Source organism: Panulirus ornatus, chromosome 8 (assembly GCF_036320965.1).
Source record: "Panulirus ornatus isolate Po-2019 chromosome 8, ASM3632096v1, whole genome shotgun sequence".
NCBI classification, from domain to species: domain Eukaryota; kingdom Metazoa; phylum Arthropoda; class Malacostraca; order Decapoda; family Palinuridae; genus Panulirus; species Panulirus ornatus.
Window position 1 is genome coordinate 14,482,766 of NC_092231.1, and position 12,359 is coordinate 14,495,124.

Consider the following 12,359-nt stretch of genomic DNA (forward strand, 5'->3'; position numbering starts at 1 on the left):
TTTAGCTGTCATGTGTAATGCACCAAAACCACAGCTCCTTGTCCACATCCAGGCCCCACTGGCCTTTCCATGGTTTACCCCAAATGCTTCATATTCCCTGGTTCAGTCCCTTGACAGCACCTTGACCCAGTTATGTGACATCGTTCCACTTCACGCAATTCTTTGCACGCCTCTCATCCTCCTGTATGTTCAGGCCTTGACTGCTTAAAATCCTTTTCACTCCATCCTTTCACCTCCAGTTTGGTCTCCTGGTTCTCCTTGTTTCCTCCTCCTCTGACACCTATATCCTCTTTGTATATATGTGTGTGTGTGTGCATTTGTTTGCCATTTCCCTAGTAGCAAGGTAGTGCCAGAAACAGACAAAGCAGCTGGATTTAGGTCAGGAAATGTGGATGACCAGTCAAGAAGAGTTATTCCTGGTTGTTTGTATAACCAGTCATTTGCAACCATGAAGAGATGCATAACTTTTGTGACCTTCATGACGTGTTTGATTCTTTTTTTTTATCATATTGCAAAAATTGAACTGGAGCTTTACTTTTTCCAAAATATTTGGCAGGGTGTGGCACCAGGGTCTCATCTCTAAGCTCCCCTCTTTTGGCTTCCCTCCCTCGGAATACTCCTTCATATCTAGCTTCCTCTCTGTGGTTGTTGATGGATCAGGCTCCCCCTTTTCTCCATCAATAACTGTGTCCCTCATGGTTCTGTCCTTTCCCCTACACTTTTTCTTCTTTTTTGCAATGACTTCCTCTCCTCCACAATGGACTCGTACACTGATATCTCAACATTTCATTAATCCACATCCTTTAATTCTGCTTCCTCTTCTCTCTCAATCTGCATCTCATCTTGACACAGCTTCCTCAATAAACTCAGACTTGAACAAGATATCTTAGTGGGTTAGACAAAATCTTGCTAAGTTTAATGCCTCCAAGACCCTGTTTTTACCCATATCTATCAAAATCTCCTCAACTTTTGTCTCTCCTTTGACGATTCTGTAATTTCCTCTCTTGAGTCAGTGAACGTACCTGGTATTACTGTAACATCCATTCTTTCTTGGAAACCCTACATTACTGGAATAGCTAAGTCTACCTGTAAGAAACTGGGTGTCCTGTTTGAATAATGAAACTACTTCTCTTCTGAACAGTTGCTCCGCTTTTACACTGGATTGATTCATCCTTTTTTAGAGCACTGCTTTCACATTTGGGGTGGTTCTAGTACTGTATGCTTACTTGACCGAGTTGAGTCAAAAGCAGTCCAACTTATAAACTGACACAGGCTAACTTCCAAACTTGACCCCTTGCCCTATGCTGTATTTTTGGTTCACTTTCCACCTTCTATAGGTATTACTTTGGTTTTTGATCCCAAGAGCTGGCTGCTTGTGTGCCCACACCACTAGCTAAACCATCCAATACTTGGTAAGCTGCTGCATCACATGATTATTGTGTGGCCATCAACAGAATCCTGAAGCTCATTTCGTTCTAGATAACAATCATTTTGAGACTTTAAGTCACTTTTTCCCATCCTTGCTTATTTGTTCCTGGTGATCCAGTTTCCTAATCAGCCACCATGCAATGCAGCTTGAAGTGCTTTCTTGTGCTTTATGTACAAACAGTCCACCCACCCTTTCTTTCTCTCCTGGGCTGAGCTCACTCATAGAATTCTAAGAGTTTAGTTATACATGACTTCCTTAACCTAAAACCGTCCTGTTTCTCACTTGGGAAATTTCTAATTTCTCATCTGTAGAAAGTCTTCCACTTGCTTTCTAAAAAGCTTTGCCAGAACCCTATGCTCAATACTTGTTAGTAAAACCAGTCTGTAGTTCAGTGCCTGTTCCTGACCTCCTTTCTTATGATATTTGCCCTTTACCATTCCCTTGACATCATCTGTAGTAATCATATGGTTTATGTAGCATATCTGCATACATTTTCAGTGCATGTGGTGAAATTTCATAAAGACCATGAGCCTTGTATAGGTCAAGTCCTTTTAGTGCAATGTTAATATCTTTTCTTGATATCTCAGTGATATCCAAAACTCCCTCTCATTCTATCTCATTGGTGTCTTTTGCTGTGAATATACTTTTGAACTTGTTATTCAGTTCCTCAAATATCCTTACATCATCCTCTACAATTTTTCCCTCAGAATCCCTTAGCTGCATTAGCTGCTCCTTATCAGACAGCAGTTCACTTACCTTTTCCACAATATTATTTTCAATTTCTTTGTTCTTCCTTTCTTATCCTGCTGTACTCACTCCTTGCTCTCTTATACCTAGCAAATGCTGACTAACTGGAGTGCCATCTATATCTTTGCCACTGCACATCTCAAAGATCCTTTGATTTTTGACATCCTCTCTATTACCATTCTCATTGAATTTGAAGCTTGAGGTACTGATGATTGTACTCCTTCAGTGTAATTTTTCTCGTAACCTATCACCACAAAACTCTAGTTTTTGGATCCGGAACTCCATTTCCCAATCTCGTGTACCATAAAGATTATTGATACTTGTTTTGTTTCTGCATTTATATCTCCTCTTTATGTCCTGTCTCACCTCAGTTCTTTTAATGGCCTCTTTTACCACATAGTCAAACTTTAGCATAATATGATCACTTTTCCAATTGGTTTATATTATATAATGTTCTCAGTACCCATAGTAGTGTGTGTGAGGATAAGATATCCATGCTAGTGTGTGTGTAAAGATAAGATATCCATACTATTGTGTGTGAAGATAAGATTAAGATCCCTCTCATCCTTGTATACTCCCTAACATGTTGGTATGGGAAATTTTTCTATATACTCTCTAAAAACTTGTCTCCATGATTCCCAATCACAGTTAAAATCCAGATTCCCCTTGTCTGTCACGTAATTGAATTTCCCCACTATCAGGGCGTTTCCATCCCTAAGAATTGGGTGTTTCATTGATTGCATACCATCTTGATTGTTCCTTTTTGTTATCATAGTATATTCTTTGTTGGTGAGTAGGAAAGAGAGTAAGATGTTATTATAGGATTACTTACTATTTGATGGGTGTGCAGAAGAAAAACATGAAGAGAATATAGGTCTTTAACTGACAGTGTGTTACCATCCGGTTACATTAAAGATATATACTTTAAACTTTACTACCTTTTGGGAAGGTACACATTTTTATATTGACTTAGTATGCTTGTTCATAAAACAATATTATCAACCCAGTCTCTTACAAAATTGGGTCTTATTAAAAGGAGAAAGATGAAAGAAAGGAAAGTTATTGATTCATAGAAGTTGGCACCACCCCTTCTTTTGATTTAATCCTGGGAAGCTTTCACACCTTGATTAAACCCAAAAAATGTGGTATGCTTAAACTGAATATCTAATGTGTATACTAATTAGCCCCCCCTACTTGTACATGTAGGCTCCATGAACTATAGACCCTCCAAAATCTCAAAAGAAACAGGGATCACTATCCGAAGCTGCCTGAACTGTCTGTGTGCATCTGGTATATTCTATTGAGTTAGGCATAAGAGTTAATGGTGATACATGGGTAGAACACCTTCACTCTGGTAGTTAATAGGAATCATGTTGATATTTAGAACTGGCCATTTAGTGACAGTAGGAGTGTGTGACTGGAGCAGTTTACAAAGGAAGAAAAACAACTGCTTTGGTCAGTGTTGGATGGTTCTATCCTCCTACCCCACTCAGGAGCTAGGTCACTGGAAGGGATGTAGTATCTTAGAATGTTCAGGCAGAGATCAGCTTAATGTCCTTTATATGTCAGAACCTTCTTTCTTTTATCAGTTCAACTAGCCCCATATTATATATGAACTGGAGGTCATGTATGGGTAAGAGGATAATTCTTTGTGATCCTAAACTGTCTTAATCTATAAATTTCAATTAACAACCCATTATTTCTTTTGCACAGCATTCCTCAACCACCTCTTATTTTCATTTTCCAATATTCTCATCATCTTGCTATTCATATATATTAGTTTAGCTTTGAATGTAACGATAAATGGCATGATGGCAGCTTATATCTCTATGATTATGATTTATAGATAATTACTCTTCTGAAGATGCTATTAGACTGATAAGATTTTTGTTTCAGCTCAGCATGTAAAATGAAGCATAAATCTGACTTTTAATGGACTGCTGAAGATATTTTTTGAGCAGCATATATCATGATATTGATTTTTTTCCTACTTTTATCAACAGAAGTATTTGAGAAGTAGATGAGCTGCATAAGGAAGGTTAAGGACTCGTTACAGCAAAGAATCAAAGGCACATTCGTGTTTTCAGTGTTTGAGAGACACTGTGATGAATCTTTTAGCCAAGAATTTGTCAGTTTTGTCAAAAGAAATATTCTTTGTTGTCATGCTAAATACAGATAATATGACACTTTAACACTGGGGTACATGTAGGTTACTTGCACAATTCTTTGCTACAATAGTGGACTGGGTTGTGTGTGTATGACAGTCAGAAGAGTTACTTTTCATGGTAATTTTAGTGTATATTGATGTGGCTTGCAGATTGCAAGAGAATTTAAGACTGCTTCTATTTTGAAGAAGAAGAAGAAGAGAGAGAGAGATAGAGAGAGACTGCTACTTCAACAGACCTATGGTACAAGTAAAGGCAAGAAGATGGTAGGGGGCTCCTTGAAGTGATAATGTACACAGATCATAATTGAGTGGAGGAGATTGGAAATGGGGGAAAAAAAAATGAGAAGAGAGTCAAAGTTTATTGGCTGGAGTAGAGGAAGAGATCATAGAAATTTTCTTGTGAAGCTGCAGAGGGGACCATATACTGTCAAAGCCCAAAATTATTAGGAAATATATGGATTGTATGATGGTATCTTAAGTAAGGCATAGAATATTGAAACAGTGCATTAGGGTGATATTGCAGATTTAAGAAAGAACCAAAATTATTACTTTAAGACTTGGATAATGAATTGGCAAAACCAGACTTACAAGAGTTATTAGACCATGAAGAAAAACTCCATGAATTTGTAATTTTTTGGAGTGCATGAAGGAATATCCTATTAAGACAATAATGAATAGGGAGAACTGAAAGGTTCCAGTACCCTCCTTGACCATCATTAAATAACCTGAACCCACCCCACCACTACCGTTGTCACTCCTAGACAGCAACTAAAAATTGAAAATTTGTAAGTTTCATGAAGTGTGAACTACTTGTTTAAGAGCATCTAATCAGACTGTTGAGTCAGAGGGATGGGTTGATAAAAGAGAGAAAATATTTGAGGAACTGAATAATTGGTCCCAAAGTGTATGTGCAGTGGAGGATACTGTACCCCAGCACTAAGGAGTTAGGATGGGAAGCAGGCCATTAAATACAATGAAATTGATAGAAAAACATAGATTAAGTCACTAAAGCATCTTGATCTTCATAAAGTGAATGGGCCTGATGAAGGCTTTCCATATACACTCTAGGAGTGTGCAGGAACACTTCACAGTCTCCTTGAAATGTTATTGAAAAGTTCATAAGAAGAAATTTTAGTGGAAGAGCAAATGCCATGCTTGTTTTTAGGAAAGGAAATTGGGAAATTGCACTGAACTGCATATTAGTATCTGTGTACAGTGTGGTGTGTAATATGGTGGAAAAGAGTCAGAGAGCAAATGGAAGATTACTGTCAAAAGAGAAATTGCCACAGTGATTCAGCATAGGTTTGGAGAAGTTTTGTGCAACGAATTTTGTGATAAACGTTGTTCTTTACACGATAAGTGGATGGGTGGATTTTGTACTTGAACTGCAAGACGGTATATGACATTGCCCCTCTCAAGAGGATGGTAAAGAAGTTGGACTATCATGCAGATATAAGTAGGTTAGTGTAACCACTAACCACATACAAGAGCTCAGTCTTAGAGTTGCTCTTATTCTTGTTCATGAACTAGATTCATACTGGAATATACTTACAGATTGGTGAGGTAAGAAGAATGCTAGAGGCTATAGATTTGTCCACATTGAAGAGAAAAGATAGTTGGAAGACTTGATTATGCCTTTCTGGTTTTATAATCAAACTGATAATGACAGTGAAAATTTCTTAGAAAGATGTAAAGTAAGAGGAAATCAAGGTACTAGTAAAGAAAATATGCAAAAAAAAATAATGAAAGGGTGTGGCAAAGTACTTCACTGGTAACAGACTGCTAAATAAATGAAATAAGCTGTATGATGAAATATGATGAAACTGTGATTGCAGATAACATGTAGGAGTTTGAAATGTTGTGTGATGATCAAGAAGTTTTAGTGATGCCCCCCACCCCCATGAGTGTTGACCTTGCTCCCTGTACTGTACAGATAGGTTGTTACAAGAGCAAATATGTCCCCATCGTTTAGGGACCATAGAGTGCAGGAAATGCTGTAAATGTGATTATTAAGGAGGAGTAAAGGAGAGCTTAGATACCTTGTGTAAGTCTTTGTATTATGGTTTGAATATCTTTTCTTTTTTCTTCAGTATAAAAGTGATTTTATTCTATTGTTGATTATAACTGTAGAGGTTTTGGAGGTTGGTCAAATGGATTTTCTTTTAGTGGTTTTATTTTCAAAAGTACAGAAATCTTTTTGTCTGTCTATGTTGTATATGTTTTTGCTTTGCATTTGTGGTATAGCAATTTATGTCAAATCTTCTCTGTTTCCTTGGGTTTCTGACATTGCATCTCACACATTCAGGCACTATAGACCCAACAGCATTACTTAAATTATTTATTTAAGGTTGTTGAAATGGCTGTCAACAGATGGTGATGGAGCTTTTTTTAAAGGTGACTCTAATTTCTGGAGTACGACAAGCAGGCAGAGCCTGGTAACAACTTCCCGATTGATTGCACAGTTTAATGTAATCACTTTCTTTATGTACATGTGGTCATAAAGTACTGGGCTGTGTAGAAAAATTGGATATAATGATTGATTTACATGGCATATGATCCACTTCTGTACGGAGCCATTGTCACATTTGCCCTACTAGTTTGTCACTGTTTCCCCGTAAGTACTTGTTTATGCTGGTTTCATCATCAGCTGTTGAGTTCTTATTTTTAGTTGACAGATGATACCACCCTAAAGGGAAATGCCTTTAACATGTTTATGATGATCAATTACAGTATTCAGTTATATGTCAGAGGTTTCAAGTCTTCATGATGTATTAGCAATGACACTGGCTCACAGGATGTCTTGATAGTAAAAAATAAAACTGATGTTATGCAGTGATAGGGTTTGTTTTCCCTTTGTTTCAGGAGATTAGTCATTTCTGTTGCCACCCCATCATCATCACCATCCTTCACACTGCCATCACCATCCCTACCCCTCATGCCACTGTTTCCATTACCGCCATTACATCTCACACCAAAATGACTTCTCATGTAACCAGCCTCATATCACCACCCTGAACATGTCAGCTACCACCATCCCTCACAGCACAATCACCCCTATTGCCACCACAGCTGTCACTCACACCACCACCCCATACACCACCCATACCACTCTTAACACTACCACAGCCTCAAATCATCACTTATCTCACCAAAACCCAGTCTCTAATTGCCATCGCACTACCACCACCTTCTACACCTCCACCCCTTACACCATCAGCTCCACCTCCTAACACCACCACCACGACTCCCAAGAGCAACAACAATACCCTTCAAACCATTAACACCATTGCCTCATACCACCACTATTTTCACTCACACCACCACACCTCTCTTGTTACAACCATCCTTCCTAACATCACCATCACCACACCACACACCACCAGCGTCCATAATCACGCCCATTATCACACTTCTACCACCACCACTCCCACACCACATTTACCACCTCTCATCCCACAACACCCGCATATCACCATCATCCTTTACTCCACCACCACCCATTACACCACTATCTATTATGCCACCATCACCCTAACACCATCACCATCATTCACACCACCATTCCACTTTGAACAGCCATCTCACTATCACCGCCACTCCCATGCTACCACCAGCGTTCCTCACCACCACCTTTCACTACCCTTCTTCTGCCACCTCTCACGCTACACTACCACTTTAATGCCATTATCCCCTGCATCCCATACTCTACTAGCATTCCACACACCACCACCATTGCACACATCTCCACCAGTACCCCACACACCACCAGCACTACACATACCATCATTAGCATCCAGCATATCACCAACACATCACCACCAGCTCCAGAGACACCACCGCCAGCATACAACACACCATCAACACCCCACACACTAGTACTAGCACCAGTACACCCTACCAGCATCCCACACACCACCAACACTAGCACCATGCACACTACCAGCACCCTACATACCTCCACTAGCACCATATACACCTCCAGCATACCACACACCACCAGCTTCACCATACACAACAACAGCAGCCCACACAACACTACCAGCAAAAAAGATTTTAACAATACTGAAATTACTTGACCCCTTCAAGGCTCATGGACCTAATGAAATGTGTGCAAATATGCTAGATAAATCACTTGAAGTAATGTTAAAGATGTCACTGGAGAGAGGTAAAATGCCAAGGGAATGGTAAAGGGCAAAGTCATGAATTCTTATTCTTATGAATTCATATGAATAGGTATTCATAAGGAAGGATATCAGGAACATGTGATTAACTAAAGGCTGGTCTTACTGTGAGTATGGTGTGTTAAGTGCCGAAAAAGATTTTACGAAAGTAAGTGAACGACTTTCTGCAGTGGAGAAAATTTACTAAGTGTGAAACTGCATGGTTTTAGGGAAAAGAGGTCATTTGTAATAAATCTCTCAAGACATCTATGATAGAATTAGATTTGCCTTGCACAAGAGGGAAGGCTAGGAAGATTTTTTTATATGAGCTGCCAGAATGCATTTGACAATGCATCACATGGGAGGCTGATTAGAAAGTTGGAGCACCAGGAATGGAACAAGGACTTGGGAGTTATCCTTGGCCCTAACCAATTACCAAAGTACCATTTTATGAGAATGATTCAGGGGACTAACTGTCTGCAGGCATGTGATAAATTAGTATTGAAGTGTAAGGAAGTAGCGTTTCATATCAAACATAAGACCTTAACTTGAATGCTTCTCAAGGCTAAAAAGCGCAGAGGTAATAGAAAAGGTCCAAAGGAGGACAAAAAAATGTGGTACCAAACTGAGATAAGTTACAGGGAAAGTCATAGAAGCTTTAGAGTTGCCCGTCTTGGAGAAGAGAAGAGTAAGGGGTGACCTGATCACAACCTTCTAAGTTTTTAAGATATTGATGATGTGGGCAGTGAAAAATTCTTCAAGAGATGTAAGGGTAGAGCAACCAGAGGACACATATTAAGCAAGAAACTTGTTAGAATAATGTAAAGACATACTTTTATGGTATAATAGTGGTGGATGAATGGAATAGAATGACTTGAGGACATGGTCTATGCAGGCAACATACATATATGTAAGAAATTGCATAATATAGTGGAGTGTCTATAATCCGGCGATCTGTAGTTCGGAAACTCCCATGCTTCGGAAAAAAAAGAAAAGTTGGACCAAGTTCGGAAAAGTTTCTATAGTTCGGGAAATTTCCTCTGTACTGTCAAGTGCTGTGATCCCTTGGCTACTGCGCGGTTGGCCGCTGTACTCATTCCTATACGTACAAAACTCGGGTTATTAATTGATTTGCTACAAAGTGTAATAAAACATACAAAACAATTACCGTGACTAATAAACTAAGCAGAAATAGAGAATATTGTATAATCACGAATTCTGCTGCGGTTAGCTATTATAAAAGCGTGGCAATGAATCGATTTTTTTTTTATGTACATATAGTTCGTCTAATTAGTTTTACCATTGCATGTCCCAGAGTCGAACCCAGGCTTCTGAGAACAGCGGACAAAACCACTCTCTGGAACTGCTGTCTACAATCCCGTGTCCCGCCCACTCCATGATTGTAAGGACGATGCTAATTGACCCACGGGCATCTGTGTTATATCTGTACATCAGAACGTGTAAATCAGTCTAAGCGCTTTCGCATTTGCGCGCCCAAGAGCCGAACCCAGACTGCCGAGAATAGCAAGCTGTCGGTTGGCGTGCGACTGGACTATCGATGGGACAAAACCCGTTGTTCTAGAACTACTTTGTATTTATCTCTCCACTTCTTGACCCGTAGAAGGGGATCCTTTGGGTGTGTGTGTATGTGGGAGAGAGAGAGAGAGAGATCTTTCAGACATGTTAAGTATGACTGCTAATATAGCATTTATGTTTTTTAGCTGATGTTCTTAACCTGTATAACGAATCTTGTATATTGCTAAGTTTGATTACCAATAAGCTGAACAAAAGTTCATAGCAGGGGTTGAAACAAACTGGCTAGGACAGGTCAGGTGTTCTAACGATGAACATGTGACCTGTCCTTGCTAGAGCGAGACGAGGGCTGGTAACGTCATGCAGCACTACGCCCCGCTGGTCTGAAGCGGCGAGATTTCATTGGTTATACAATGGAGCTGCCGCCAACCCCATTCATCTCTCATTGGTCAATGATTTTCCTTTTAATCTTTGACTATTGTACATAAACCTAGACCATGCCGCACTGTCCTTTCACCTGAGAATGTGACACGAGTCACGAAAGGTTGTGTTACGGTATATCTAAGAGGAGCTACACAACTGGTTTCCACTTGAGTGTAGTTCTGTCCCTGCTATGTAGTTTGGCCAGGTTGTTATTGGTAATCTACTTGAGCAGTATATGAGAATCGTTAAAGTTGAGAACATTAGCATGAAAATGATGAATTTGCAGTCATGTTCGATTATATATATATATATATATATATATATATATATATATATATATATATATATATATACTGAGTTCATGGCGTTTCTTGGTGTTTTATGGTTGCTGTTAAGATCGTGTCGGGATAGTATAATCTAAACTTGAATACCTCTATTTGTTTCTTAGTTAAATATTGATCAAGTAAGGATGTGAACCCATAACTAGACCCACATAGTTATCCACATAACCTGTGCCTCTCCTCATGACCCAGGCTGGGACGGGTAGACGACCTGAGTCAGGCGGGCGAGGGACGTTTGTTGCACGTTATCTGGCGCGGGTTGTGCCTCGCGAGACCCTCCTACATCTGTGCCGCTGTGGGAGGAGTACTAATCGCACGCCTCGCTTGCCATTGTTGTCGCTATCACTATCATAGTCGGCGTGACACCGTAATGTACCGCTATATCCTCACTAAGTTAGGGGAAAACTGGATGGTAACGCAGTTTCATATTGAGCGATGTTCCCCGTAACCAGCACATGAAGCATATTCTCCACAATACTCCGTTTGTAACGGAAGGTATTGACAGCCAAGACATGAGCTAGCCTGGAGTTACCACACTGCACATGCTTGGCATCAGCTTCATCTGTTCCTTACTTCTCATGTGATAACAAGGATCATCCCCTTGTAACAAGTCAACACCGTGCTACTGCCTCTAACCTTCCACTTAAGACATATTTCGTTGCTTCTCCCATAACTTCTATTAGGTAGTAGGCTGTTCGTAACAGCCGCCTAGGGTGGTACTGCCGTCCTGACGAAGGAGCGTTAAAGTGATGCCCAGAACCATCTTACTCTCTTATGTTAGGATTACTGTTTTCTTCACTGTTAAACTTAATAACCTTACCTTTATTCACATTAACTTTCAACATTCTCCTTTCACTAAATCTCGGAAACTAAGAAGCCAGCTTCTGAAGTTTCATCAACAAACAGCAACTGATTCACTTCCTCGACCCTCAGCAAATTGGCCTGCCCCTTGCATTCTACTCCCAAACCAGCTCATTTATAAACCGGTTAAACAGCCAATGTAACATCATATACCTCTGTAACAGACCCGCCTTCCTGTAACAACTCGCGTTCCTGCGTTTCTTCTTTCTTACTCGAACACATGCCTTACTCTTTTGATGAAACTCGTTGCTTCTAGTAGTTTTGCCTTCGCACTGTATTCGTAGTATCTTAAACAAAGCATGTCACCCCTATTATACGTTTTTTCGACATATATATATATATATATATATATATATATATATATATATATATATATATATATATATATATATATATATATATATACATGCAGGAGGGTGAGAGGCTTGCACGGGATAGAATGAATTTGAACAATGTGGTTTCATGTTTTGCTTTCGTTGGACTGAACCAGGGCATGTGAAGCGTCCGGAGTAAACCATGGTAAGGTCTGTGGGGCCTGGTTACTGACAGGTAACTGTGGTTTCGATGCATTACACATGACAGCTCGTGTATGGATGTGAACTCTCTCTCTCATATATATATATATATATATATATATATATATATATATATATATATATATATATATATATATAGGCAACACACCCACATATGTTTAT

At 39.5% G+C, this 12,359-nt stretch overlaps 1 protein-coding gene across 5 annotated transcripts in view; it reads left to right on the plus strand.

Annotated features, from left to right (window-relative positions):
- Positions 1 to 7,175, plus strand: part of LOC139749839 (methionine adenosyltransferase 2 subunit beta-like) — a 119,597-nt gene extending 112,422 nt beyond the window's left edge. For 4 of the 5 annotated variants that reach the window (XM_071664151.1, XM_071664148.1, XM_071664150.1 and 1 more), the window contains exon 7: positions 4,180 to 7,175. The gene's annotated coding sequence lies outside the window, so the exon portion shown is untranslated. The remainder of the gene's footprint in view (positions 1 to 4,179) is intronic. The other variant, XM_071664152.1, reaches the window with a different exon arrangement.
- The last annotated feature ends 5,184 nt before the right edge of the window (positions 7,176 to 12,359 follow it).